The sequence below is a fragment of the Pieris napi genome, chromosome 15, assembly GCF_905475465.1.
Source record: "Pieris napi chromosome 15, ilPieNapi1.2, whole genome shotgun sequence".
NCBI lineage: Eukaryota > Metazoa > Arthropoda > Insecta > Lepidoptera > Pieridae > Pieris > Pieris napi.
This window is the reverse complement of record NC_062248.1, coordinates 2153323-2167743: the sequence shown is the minus strand read 5'-3', so window position 1 is coordinate 2167743 and position 14421 is coordinate 2153323. Positions and strand designations below refer to the sequence as shown.

General features: G+C 33.9%; 1 pseudogene; it reads right to left on the bottom strand.

Moving 5' to 3' along the window:
* Nucleotides 1–8910: 8910 nt before the first annotated feature.
* The window catches only part of LOC125056567, a 32972-nt pseudogene continuing 27461 nt past the window's right edge, over nucleotides 8911–14421 (bottom strand).

Below are 14421 nucleotides of genomic sequence, written 5' to 3'. Positions count from 1 at the left end.
ATTTTTTTTAGATTAGTGAGCACATAATCTTACTTGTAAATAGTGGAAGGAGAAACATCGTATCACCTTCATATATTTCGTCTTTTGTAGAAGGAGAATATAGATGAAGAAATATCTGACTATATAAGTCATTGTTTTTACATTTATTTCTAAAACTGCAGACTCAGTTCTCAAGTATTTCGCGAAAAACGTCAAGGAAACCGTACCTAGGTAACCAACTTTTAAACATTTCCTAATTAACCCTAGATGCTAGACAGCTACCACAGCTCTTTATAAGGAGCTTGAAGAGCTCGTGAACTAAGCACTCTCCAATTAGAAGCAACCCTCTGCGAACTGGGGAAGTGTTTTTAAACGATTTCACGGCTATAACACAGTACCGGCACTTTAGACTATCCGACACGATGTCTTACGAGTACGATAAAGTACAGATAAAGTCTACGTGAATAAACCCAAGTATTGGCGTCCTAAACGAGAAACATCCGCCGGTCCTGTGCCCTGTTGTGTTGCTGGCTTTTAAGTGCAGTAGGTTATCCTCCACTCTGTCTTATATTTACTTCGAGTTTTTAAGTCAAGGACGTATAAGAAACAAACCATGTGGCTCTAAACCGTGAGGTTCAACTATTAAACCATGTTCCACTATTGTTGATAGGTTTCAAAGCAAAAATTCTATTAGTGAATGAATTACCATGAAATTACCTTCGCTGTTATAAATTGGTCATGGGAAAATAAATAATTTTCAGGCAGAAAGGTCTATTACATTATTTTTGTTTATGGGCAGACTTCTGTGATTTTGGCACAGGTTAGTAGAACATCACAGCTTCTTAATTCTCCATAAAATTTTAATTATCTGACATTGAATTCTGGTCGTATCGGTCTACGTAAAGTCGCACCACAGAGGGATGCTTCGTAGCGTTTGATACGCACTTTGGTAGAAAAGAATTACAGGAAACTATTATTAGCTCTAATATACAGTATCTATTCCAAAGAAATATTTTTAAAACTATTTTAATTATACTAATTGCTTTGTGAGTTTTACTATATAAAAGCTATCTTGAATGAGGACTTAGAGAACATTTAAAACTAGGTGCACCTATACAAAATTGCTATGCAAGTATACAGAGTATGTCTAGGCCAGTGTTTCCCATGAGGGCCCATGCCCCACAGGGGGGCAATTTGACTTTTAAGGGGGGCTATTCAAAAATATTACTTACTGTGAAAATTTACTTACTGTGTTTCGTTAACAATTTCCTAGTGATGTCTTCCTAAAACCTATCATTTAAGTCTCTTTAGTGAACAATTCAATTTTTATATAAAACTTATGTATGTTACATATGAATTTTAGAAAGACATAGTTGGGGCATGGCACAAAAACCCTAAGATCATGCGTTCCAATCCGCAACTGAGCTGAGCAACAGTTTTTTTTTACTGAGCCTCCACAGACCGATTTGATCGCGGCAGCTTAATACTTTTAGATATTATAATACGCCTGTTTATGTGCAGAATACACTGATATTTTATATCTACATACTCCGATTGCCCAACACGACTAGAGTATCATAAGAACAGACCATTGACCAATAGCTTTTAAGCTTAAAGATACCATTGAAAGTTTGCTTAGAAAAACGCAATTTCATATGGTCATCATTCCTCACCCGGGACTTGAACTCGAGACGTTAGGGGACAAGAGAATAGCGTACCTAAATGGCCGTCAACGCACTAACAAACCAGACAGAAAACACTTAACTGAAAACCTGTCAATGAATTTTGGTGGAAAAACGCACTACATTTCCATTTAACCGACTTCAAAAAACCCGGAGGTTGACAATTTGACGCATTTGTTTTTAATATATCTTATCTTTCATCCACTTTGATCCAAGACTGCAGGAAATCCCGTTGAGTTCGAAGGAAATTGAAGTTTTCTGGAAGCCAGTCGCAATTAACTTACACCAAGTCTTAATTGAATAACTTCTTTGTTAAAGACGAGTCTTTTAACTCAGGACTTTTCTATTGAATTGTTTCTTAAACGTATAAAGCTCATTGTTCAGATGAACATTTTCGATAGGAAATTGTATTTTATTTGACATTTGTTTTATTTTAAATGATATTGAATAAAAACGAACGAAAAAGAAACTATAAATAGATTTATAAAGTAATAATCTTTTGACCTTGACTTGTATTATTAAAAATTAAAGGCTATATATATATATTACAAGGCTAATACTTTCTTTTCATGTAGCCGCTACTTTATAGAATCACTAGCTGACCCGGCAAACGTCGTTTTGCCATGTTTTTCATTTATAATAAAAAATAGGGGTTGAGCGTAGAGGGGTGAAAATTGGCAGTTGTATGTATTTTTTAATGTTGTATCATAAAAAAATAAAAAAAATTTTTTTTATGTAAAATTAAAAAAAAAAAAATAGGGGTGGACTAACCTTAACATTTAGGGGGATGAAAAATAGATGTTGTCCGATTCTCAGACATATGCACAAAATTTCATGAGAATCGGTTGAACCGTTTCGGAGGAGTTTAACCACAAACACCGCGACACGAGAATTTTATATATTAGATATGTTTAAACCTATTCAATCACTTTGTCTATTGAGAATAAGTTCCGACTCCGTTCTGTTTGACACCGACTCCAAGAATTTGTCCGAAAGATCTTCAAACATTTAATTCTCTACTAGCTGGTGTCCGCGACTTCGTCTGCGCAGGATAAGTATTTCGAGTAGCTTATATATAAGCTTGTCGTAGAAAAAACCTACTAAAGATATTGTATATTTAAGATAAACATTTCCATCATACATTACAAATGTCTAGCGGTTTTGCAGCGCACGCCAGAATAGCTCGCAGATGGTAGATTGTTCCTACTTACTTGATATTTTGGACAATTCACACAATATCTTTATAAATTGTAGCCTATGTATTATTCTGATGTATTATCATTGTAAAGTTTCATTAAAATCCATATAGTAGTTTTACGTGAAAGAGTAACAAACATCCATCCATACTTACAAACTTTCGCGTTCATAATAATAGTAGGATTATATAGATGACAGATAGTCTAAAACAGTAACCGAATGGACTGGTCCAAAAGGAAAAAGAGACAAGGGCCAATAGAGTGATGGGCCGACGGGATCGAAAGGTAGCTGAAAAAAGAAATAAACAGGAAGGAAAAAGTTAGAGGAGGCCTTTTCCCGGACAGGGACCGCATCTTAGAGAAGTATTTTTTATATGTTTGTTTGTTAAATGTATATCAATAAGATGTGAATGAATAAAAAAAATATAAAAATAAGTGTCCCTACAACCTCTTTAGCTCTTGGCCTTAGATTGCTGAATCTGTTTCATGATCATTTTTCAATCTAATCTAATATGCAAGTAGGTGATCAGCCTCCTGTGCCTGACAGACGCCGTCGACTTTTTGTGTCTAATGTAAGCCGGTTTCCATTTTCCAGTTGCTCCAGTAAATATGAATATTAATATGAGTGTATGTATGAAACCAAAATCCTCGTCTTATATGATAAATACATACAATTTGTTTGACAGCGTTAGAAATGTTTCCACGCGAATCACAAAAGGTAACAAATTATGCTCTTAGCACACTTGAGGGTACTGATAAACACTCGTAAGCGCAATGAGGTGTGAACAAGGATATGACAGGACTATATCTCAAAACATCGATAAATCGTCTTTATTGTTCGAGAAATGTTTCAAGTTATATCAAATTTGCTTAACGTATTATACTTTATCATTCATTCATTCAATTTAACCTTAATTTAATCCAGTTTAGTAAATTAACCGACCTAGTTAGTCGTTAAAGGCATAGTCCGGAGGTCCAATGTTAGATTTTAGCAATATAGTTTGGCTTAGTTTCAGCGTGCGACTGTCATCCCTGAGGTCGTAGGTTCAAACCGGGGCTGTGCACCAATGAACATTCTTTCTATGTGCGCATTTAACATTCGCTCGAACGGTGAAGGAAAACATAGTGAGGAAACCGGCTTGCCTTAGACACAAAAAGTCGACGGCGTGTGTCAGGCACAGGAGGCATCTTGTTTATTAGATTGACAAATAGTCATAAAACAGATACAGAAATCTGAGTTGGCAAACTCTGAAGTTAATAAGAACTAAAAAGGTTGTGACGCCACTGATTTATTTTTATTTAATTTAAAAAAAATATAAAAAATAATCATAAGAAAGTAATTTGGAAAAACAAATTTGAATAATAAGAAATACAAAAAAATAACTATTTATTATAGGCACTTACAAATAATAGAACTTTTGACAGTTTACTCAACTGACAATGAAAAACATCCGATAACCTATGTAATACGTGGACTAAATTAATACAGCGAATCATGTGCCCTTTTCAGAAGGTTAGTCCTAGGTGTGGGCAGATGAAGATACGGCGTACAATGTCACCTTTTGACGTACCCACATTGAAGCTAAGGCACTGTAGTACTGCCGAATTACTGTCCGTGCCAGTAACAATTTTATGAAGAACAAGCGCCAATTCTCGGCTTACTCCAAGCTCGTAGGCCACAGAATCAAGGATTACTAAGGTCGGATACATGAGTGGGTAGATAGGGTACACACCGTACATCCTAAAATGTGCCACAAATGTTTATATATGTACATAGGTATATATATGCATTTATGTTTACCTAAATTGTCATTCATTTTAGATAAAAGAGTTTGCAAGATACCGTATACTGACGGCCGACCTCCAGTAATGGAGAGGCACTAAAAGAGAAGAACATACCGTAGATATGTTCTGTATGATGTGGTACATTTGAATAAATAAATAAATACATAGGCCAACAAAAGGTATCAATGGATGATAATAGTACTGTGTTAAAAGTCAGTGCCTCACGCATATACACCCTCATCTTTATTAAGGGTTTCCCTTAATAGAAATGAAAGGCAGCCCGTGAAACCCTTACTCAACTTACATGCCCAAGTTATAGGATACAGCCGGGATACAAAAAAATACTGGAAATATTAATATAAATATAATATCTAAGTAGCAGTGTTGGCCTAGTGTCTTCCTGCGACTCTCATCTTTGACTTCGTAGGTTCGATCCCCGGCTGTGCACCAATGGACTTTCTGTCGGTGCACATTTAACATTCGCTTCAACGGTGAAAAAATCGCGAGAAAACCGACTTATCTTAGACTCAAAAAGTCGACGGCGTGTGTCAGGCCCAGGAGGCCTGATCATCTTGTCTATTAGATTGACAAATTATCATAAAACAGACACAAAAATCTGAGGCAAGTACCTTTTTAGGTCTGTATATTAGCCATAGGTATAGTATCCAAGGATAATTTGTATAAAATATATGCCTCAATGTTTCGGACACAATAAGCAATGATAGAAATGCGAAGTTGTTTTATCATTTTTATATTTTTCTTGTGAATTATAAGCTTAAAGTTATGTTTTATTTTATTAACATATCATCTTACTCATACAAATGGAATGCGTTAGATCTAAAAATGTGTGTTAGTTATAGAAGGCTATTGTTTGCGTATTGAGAAAATAATATCGTTAAACACACAGAAATCAGAGGACAAGAACTATGGGTTTGGACTGTTATTTTGACGGAAGAGTCCTTTGATTTTTTTTGTAAAATACAATACAAATGTTAAGTGATAACGCCGTCCATGGACACACTCTATGTCAGAGGGCTCGCAAGTGCGTTGTTTTTTACAATAAAACACACATATTATAAACTAGCCGTTTCGCGCCCGCTTTGCTGGACGAATTAAAATAAATTTTATGTTTCATTATTTTATTTTTTTTCATATTTTTATTATTCTTCTTTTTAACTTCCCGCTAAGAAAATTTAAATATTTCGAAAATCGAGTTTTTAACAGATGTTGACGTTTAGAGGTTCTAGGAAGCCTCCCCGAATGTTTCCGCGGTGAAGTCCGTATGGATAAATTTTCATAAAAGTAAAAGAGCAATAAAAAAATGAAGGAACGTTGGAATTTAATAAATAAATAGCCATACACCATCTAGGAAATTTCGCATCGAATGGTGGTAGTTTCATGTCGATACGATCAGTGGTTTAAGCGTGAAAGAGCCTCAAACGAACACCATTTTCTTTTTATATATATAGATATGCTTCCGCAACACAGATATTTTAATTTAAATCAACCGTACTATAACGCTCTAACTCATGGCACACGCCAAACCAATACAGAGCAATGTAGAAGTTGATATCAATTATTTAACAATGCAATCGCGGGTGCCTCCAGCCCTCACGTAAATACTTTAATACTCTGTATCCAGGTCAGAAAACACGGGATCCGTGTCATACAAATTATTTAGCATTACATTTTTGCTTTAATATAAATTCTGCTGATGAGTCAACGAGTCGTCCATTTTTTTATTAGTGAGACTACAGCCTAACCAGCTTCTCAATAAAATCAGTGGCGCTACAACCTCTTTAGGTCTTGGCCTCAGATTTCTGAATCTGTTTCATGATCATTTTTAAATCTAATAGGCAAGTAGGTGATCAGCCTCCAGTACCTGATACACGCCGTCGATTTTTTGGGTCCATGTTTCCTCACGATGTTTTCATTCACCGTTTAAGCAAATGTTAAATGCGTACATAGAAAGAAAGTCCATTGGTGCACAGCCGGGATCGAACCTAAGACCTCAGGTATGAGAGTTGCACGCTGAAGCTACTAGGCCAACCTGCTGCTCACAGCAAAGTAAAATCCATTAACAATTAGGCAGAGCTAACGTACCGCGTAACAGACATGCATAATAATCATATATATAAAATTCTCGTGTCGCGGTGTTTTTTATTATAAATGATAAACATGGCAAAACGACGTTTGCCGGATCAGCTAGTAACTGTATAAAATTGTGCGTCAAAGTGGCGATACAGCAATTTAACTAAATCAAATTATCGAGAATAGTTGACAATTGACCTAAAGAACATATTACGTCATTTAATTATGAATCCTATTGAATTAAATACTATGTAGTGATGTTTGATTAAGAGTTACGAAAAATTTATATTGCAATCGAAATTCCTATAAAAGTTCGTTATTCCGCCCAAAAATATCACTCGCCGTTAATGTCATGAACGACAAGTCTTAGTATATTTACTACTACTAGGTACTACTACTGTCAATGTGTATGAGGAACTATCTTATAATATACTATATAAATATGTATGTTTCCCACAATGTTATGGGTTCAATTCCTGGAATTTGCACTGCAAATCGCCACGCCATAAGACATTCTGCACTTGGTATGCTGGTCATGTCTGCTGAGAGAATGTATGTCTCGTTTGTATATCATATAAATTTTATATATTAAAATTAGACAGATCAATTGAAACATATTTAGAGTATTTACATTTTTTAATTATTAATAATAATAGGATATATATAAAACAAAATTTTATTTAAAAGTTTGGTCACTGTTGCTCCTTTCATTCTGGCAGTATTTTCTTGCTGTACTTATTCATTGAGCGAGAAAAACTCCAGTGGCTCACCCGTACTATCTATCAGGCGCCAACTTCAATATAATTAGGGCCTGTGTACTTGAACCCCGGCCCAAGAGTCTCTACTCCAAAGGGAACAAAATCTAATAAAAATAATTAAAATTTATATTAAAACTAGCAGACCGGCCATGCGTTGCTGTGGCTAAGGTTTTCGTTATATTACATAGTAGTAAATTATTCAAGGGAAACGGTAGAAGTTATGTGAAACGTTGGTACTTTTAACACAGCGCCTTCTGTTAGAATTGTATCAAACAATAAACAAATATTTGCAATAAAATAATATTGCGGGTATAAATTGAGATGTAAGCTATCCTATCTTTTAAGTTAGATCAAACTGCACACGGTGTGCAAATTTGATTGATATCGGTTCGGTAGTTTAAGAGTCCATTGCGGACAAACAACCTGACACGTAATTTATATATATATTAAGATATATGTTTGGATTATATGCTTGAACCGATTTTAAGAAAGAAGTAACTTTTTCGCAATACCTAAAATACAAAACGATTTGACCTGATACAACTGTGGGAACCTTGATTTAAATCAATAAAACTATTCGGAAATCTAAATCTATCACTTTCCGAGTGAATAGTGTAAACTTACGAATTTAAGTTCCCACAACAGTTGAAAGTAAGTCTATAAAGGTGACATTCGGAAATGAGACTTAGCACGTACTTCCATATGTCAAAAAACATTGATGTCAATACATTTTAAAACCTAAACATAACAATCAAATAAAGAGTATTTACAATTTTCTTTACCTACACAGTAATAATAAAAATAATTAAAAATGTTTTTAAATAAATCAATTAGTTTGGTCCCTGTGGCATTGTACCTTTAAAGTTGACAGCATTTCCTCGCTGTATTGCGATACTTATTCGTTGAGCGAGAAAATTACCAGCTCTGGGGTCACCAGAACAGCACAGGCGCCAACTTAATTCTTTAATTAGCGCCTGTGCACTTGGCCCAAGTGTCTCTACTTCAAAGGGAACAAAATCGAAGTTGGTGGAAAGATTTTTGACGTAATCTTACCCTACGTTTAATATATATTAATTATGTTTAACATCTATAACGAAGGCTCGTTAACTGATACTGTAAATCCTTACAATTCTAAAGCAATGGATTATTTTGAATCGATTTTGATAAATTGTTGTTATCGATAATATAATTATTGTTCCTGTTGCTATATCAAATTGTTTCTTTTCCTTTCTCAGTAACTTAAATTCTCAAACATAACATGTTAAAATGAGGATAATTACGAAAATATGTTATTGAAAGTATATACCTACTCGTGTGAAAATGACATAAGAACTTAAGAAACCAGATCCATGCAACTTCCTCACAATCCATTTTGAAATATATATACGTATATAATTGTTTAAATAAAAAACATGTAGGTATATTTTAAAAATTTATTTCAAAAATTTAAACCACTACTATTCTTATCTATACCATTCTATTGGTTCTCTTTACATAGCTATTATGTTTAAAACATACTCTTTTGTTTGGCCTACATATTTTACAAAACATTACGTGATATTTGTAAACTAATTAATCGGATTTAGGATTAATACCAAATCTGTAATAATAATTTACTTATAAACGCCATCAATGTTGTTAATAGAAATTATTATTAAGCGTAAATTTTTAATCCGATAAATCAGTTTCTGAAATTGCCATTTTGACGTTGATGTTGACGATAAGTCAAAGGTAAGAACAATTGCTTTGATGAGGATGATATTAATTTATCCCTAATGGGAAAGGCAAAGGACTTTAGCCCATACAGCCAGGTCTTGTTAAATGCCGAAGCCACGTCTTCATTGTTCATCCATTTTAAATCATTTTTCGACAATTGCTTTGATTCATAATGACAATTGACATTAATTTTCAACATTATATGGTGGTTCAATCATTATCTACAACGTTTTATTATTACTTTGACCATGGAATTGATGAATAAGAAATAGCCGCAGCTGGCGTATCACATAATAATCATACATTATACCTGTAAAATTGTGGGTCAAAGTGACACATCGATCTAACCGCGGCATATCAATTGCGATTTCAATTTTCGAGAATAGTTGACAATTGACATAAAAAACACATGATGACGTCATTTAACCAGAGTCCCATTGAACTACTAATTCGTACTGATGTTTATCATGTGTTGAAACTTCATTTTGAACTAGAAGTATCACTCGCCATAGTTCATCAATTCCATGAATGACAAAAAGATTTACTCAAAATATTCACTACATTTGAAACGATTGTGCGTAAAAAAATTATCACTCGTGAAATCAATCTAAGTTAAAACTATCGTGTGCATTTGTTACATAAAATAAAATGAGAGGTACGAAATTTAAAACAGATGCAAATAAATATTTTTAAACAACTTCCTTCCTTATTCATAACTAAACAATTCTAATTACATTCTTAAAGTGTCTTTAATCTCGTTCTGATAAATTGTCCATACGCCGTAATGAAAACAGAGATACTTTTTATGAATTGTATTGATTTTTGCATCAATTATAAAGATCAGTCTAATTAGGAAAGCATCGTCGTTCAACAACAGTCGCACAATCCACCCTCGACATCTCTCTAAAAATCCTCGACAAATTAACCAACATATTCGCATCATTGTTCCTACATATCCAAAGATTCAATATATTCTCTGTGGGAGAGCACGTGTTCGAGAAATAGTAATAATACGACGTCAATTTCAATTTCTCAGCCAGCAATCTCCAATCGTTCCCTTTCGACGACTGGCTGTCCAACAATTTACACAATATCACCCTATCGGACTTCGTCAACACGTTAATCCTATAATAATTATTGTCCAACGTGTAATTTCTGTTTCCGTTCCTGTAAATAAAATCATACTTGTCCTCTTTTTTCGATAACGACGAATAATTGAATGGATTCTCCAGAATATTAACTGTATATCCCATCTCCGTGCCGGAGTAGCTAAATCGTTTATTACAATTGAGATTGGAATTAAAATCATTCGTTTTCAAATTGAAATTGACGGAATTCGATTGTTTCTGTTTCTGATACACCGTTATGTTTAGTTCCAGGCAATTGATCGCGTCGATTTGGGTCAACGCGAAAACACAGTACAAAGACCTAACGCTCATGTTCCAAACGTGTAAGTACGAAAGCTCCTGGTACTTGGCTTCTGGTTGTATTTTCCACCCCGTTCCCACATCTCGAACGTTGAAGCAGAGATCGGAGCAATTCTCTTGGAAGTACAAGGTTTTCGGCTCGCACAACAAGTACCCGCCCGCGCGCCTTTCGTTTTCAAAACACTCGTAGAACGCGTACGGTGTATCATTGCACACTCGGACGTTTAAGCAATAATGATCGTCGCTGGTTTTGTTAACAAATATGCCTAGCTTCAAAAGTTTCGCATCTAGGCCATTGAAACTTCGGCCGATAAGAACGAAGTCACTGAGAAATTCACACACTAAATAAACTTTAGTTGGATCGACTTGAGCGAATATTGGTGTTCCCGGAGTTTCTTGACCGAGTGTTAGAACTTTTCTCCATTCTCTTGAATTGATTTCCTCGGGCTTTTGCAGTATTGAGAGCATCCAGCTTGAGCTTTTTAGGGCGGCACAGTGCGGGAAAGTGAGGACGACCCCTTTAGAGAAGTGGAAGTTTTTGGGGCCGCACCTGATTACTGGGCTCAGTTGAGTTTCCCCTGTAAGGAATGCTTAATAAATAAATCTAATTCAGGGCAAGCGATTTTAGTTCGATGTTGGAAAACCTGTGCAAAATAAGAAATTAAGATGGAATAACAATAAAAATAAACTAAACGTTCTGGCATTAATTATAATGAAAGAGATCCTTACTTTAAATAGGATTTTATGAATATAATTTTAATATTTAAAATAAATATAAGATAAAATACTGACAAGCTAATCTGTTTTTAATTACTATTTAGTAGGTCGGAGTGATATTTTAAGGGTATTGAAATATCTGGGTCAAGTTATTAGTGAGCAATCACGAGGTGAATTAAAGGTTAATGTTGGATGTTATACCTAAATAGAAACAAAGTTTGGTAGCTTGGACTGAAATATTTTTACAGAAAAGTGTATCATTTTATTAAATTATTTTATACAGTTTTCCTCTTTCTGTCAATTTATACTAAATTCATTATATAGTATTTACAATATTCTTAACCTACATAGTAATAATAATAGTTAAAAATGAATAAATAGAAAATTAATGCAAATTTTAAAAGTTTTCTCCCTGTGGCAGACCTTTAATGCTAGTATTCCCTCGTTGTATTGCGATACTTATTCGTTGAGCGAGGAAAGCACCAGCCCTGGGATCACTGGTACTACCAACTAGGTCCCAACTAAATCTTTAATACTAAATCTATATATCTATGCTTTCTATTATTAGATTAGTATCATTCCTAGCTGATATTAAGTGACATAATTCCATAACTTTATTTTAATTAATTAATTCCGAATTCAAAGATCCATACAAAAATAACTTTTTAAAGATACGTAGATAAAGCCAACCAATTCCTAAAAGGCCGGCAAGGAACTGGCGAGCTTTCTGGCAATGTGTGTGCCAATGGGCCGGGCCTCCTATTACATAAAAAAACTACGATAATACGTCTTACTAAGTAGAGTTGGACTCCATAGAAACAACGAAAATATTTTTTGGCCTTTGGCCTAAGATATAAATATCTAAAGAGTAGACTTTTTACAACCTACCTTCTTGTAATATCGGCCTATTCCATTCTTCATCAGTGACGTCAAGGGAAAAGAGTTCCTCCCCTTTCTCCACAACCCCATCAGGGATGAACAAACTAACTCCACACTTATTCAAATTCAACCAATCGCCATCACCCAAAACAATCTTCGACGTGGTAGTTTCCAAAAATTGATTGACTTTAGAATCGACGGAGGCGTGGTTTTTTAATGATGGCGACATATCTACACTTTCATTGCCATATGATGAACCAGCTGGAAGAGAATTATCTTTAATTCGAAGAAAACTTATTGTTTTTGATATAAAGTCCCGTATTAGGGGGAATGCACATTTTTGCCTGTTTCATTAATATTGTTTTAAGGTGTAGAGGGCAAATTCGCAACAATTAATCGCATCTTTGCTATGCTCGGTGATAGAGGAGATATTAGGGTGTATCACTTATAATATATTATATATTTTTAAGACAACCATTAGTTAACACTGATTTGTGTCATTAGTGAAAAATATATAATACGCTTGCATTTGCATCAATACATAATTATTGTTTTTATTATTAACTCAGATGTGAAGTAAAGAAGATATTCAGACCATGAAAGAGTATTTAAAGTTGTATTGAACTCTGGAAAAAAATATTTTTTTTTTAATAAATATGTATCAAGCAAGATCCACTCACAGCTCAAAAAGCAGCTGGAGTCAGACCTCTCAGACTCTACGGGGTCTTTGCAAGCGAAAATCTTTTCGTTCGGCTTCCTCTCTTTGCTTACCTCATGGTCTATTGGTGTCATATAGCTGTAATAAATACGTAACATTACTAACTACAAACATGAAAACAAAAATGTCAATAACAATCCAATATACTGTAAAGTTGCCAATTGCTGAAAATCCCGTATTAGATTATTACGTAGAAACGCAAAAAAATATGAAAAATATTCTATAAAGTAGCTACCTAGTACCTAATAGAGGAAAATTTCAATATTGCCGCGTTTTGTAATTATGTATTTATTACGCATTGGGCAATTTCTCTCACGAGATCTCCATCACCATCACCATCATTTAACATTACGTATTACATTCTAAAACTCCATTTTTACTTAAGAACTTGTTCTTCTGTAACCAGCAATTAAGCTGTGGAGTAGTTCAGAGATACATTGATGTAAAGTTAATCTGTCTTAAAGTTGATCTGTATTATACATACAATACTAGAAGAAAAAGAATATATAATATAATAAGATATATTATATAATAAGATATATTATATAATAAGATATATTATATAATAAGATATAATAAATATAATAAGACTAGAATCCTAAAAAACCTATCCTTAAACTCCTAGAGCTAGTTCTCTCTTATTCATAACATTAAATCTTTTATTTACATTTTACTTTCAATTTGTGAAACGCTGAAAAGTTTAAAACTATATTTACGTTAAATACTCACGGTACCGCACCGTATCTCTGAAGATTAATTAAAACAAATAAATAATAATACTAACAATTATAACTGCAAATGAGAAATATATTAAATTGCATATTGTCTTTTATTTTTATTGTACATTTTCTTTTCTCGTTTATCATTGTAATGTTTTCCTTTAAATGTTGTTCACACTTGTCATTGATGCACATGCATGTATTGTGTTTTTGTACGCCGAGTATTCTCTGTAAGTGTTTCGTTAGTGTGCCTTTTAAAAATCAATAAAATAAAATAAAAATTATACGCAATATAACGACTGAATATACAAAGCAAAATTGTCCATTATAAACTTGTCTTTAAACTAACCTGTTAGCCAATTGAGGCACCTCATACAAATGTTCGTGACGGACACTGGCATTTGGTGGTCTGTGCGATTGTCTTGTTAACGCTACTGTTTGAAATTCCTCGTGGATCAAGTCTGGCTGGTTTGTAAGTGTTCTCTTTATTACGCTACCAAAATAATTTGACCCTACAAAAATATAAACGAATTATTTTACGAAACTTATACTTTGATTCTGAATGTTATATGAAAAATTTGATATTGAAATTTAAGTCTCACTAGACTTAAATTTTGTGTCTAATTGGCTCAATATCGTTGCTAAGCTAAGACAAGAAATATTTTTGATTCGATTTTGCGTAAAGTGCCTTTTTTTTACGTTTATTTTCTTCATTGTTCAACTCGTCTATATACTGTAAAGAATAACCTTATGC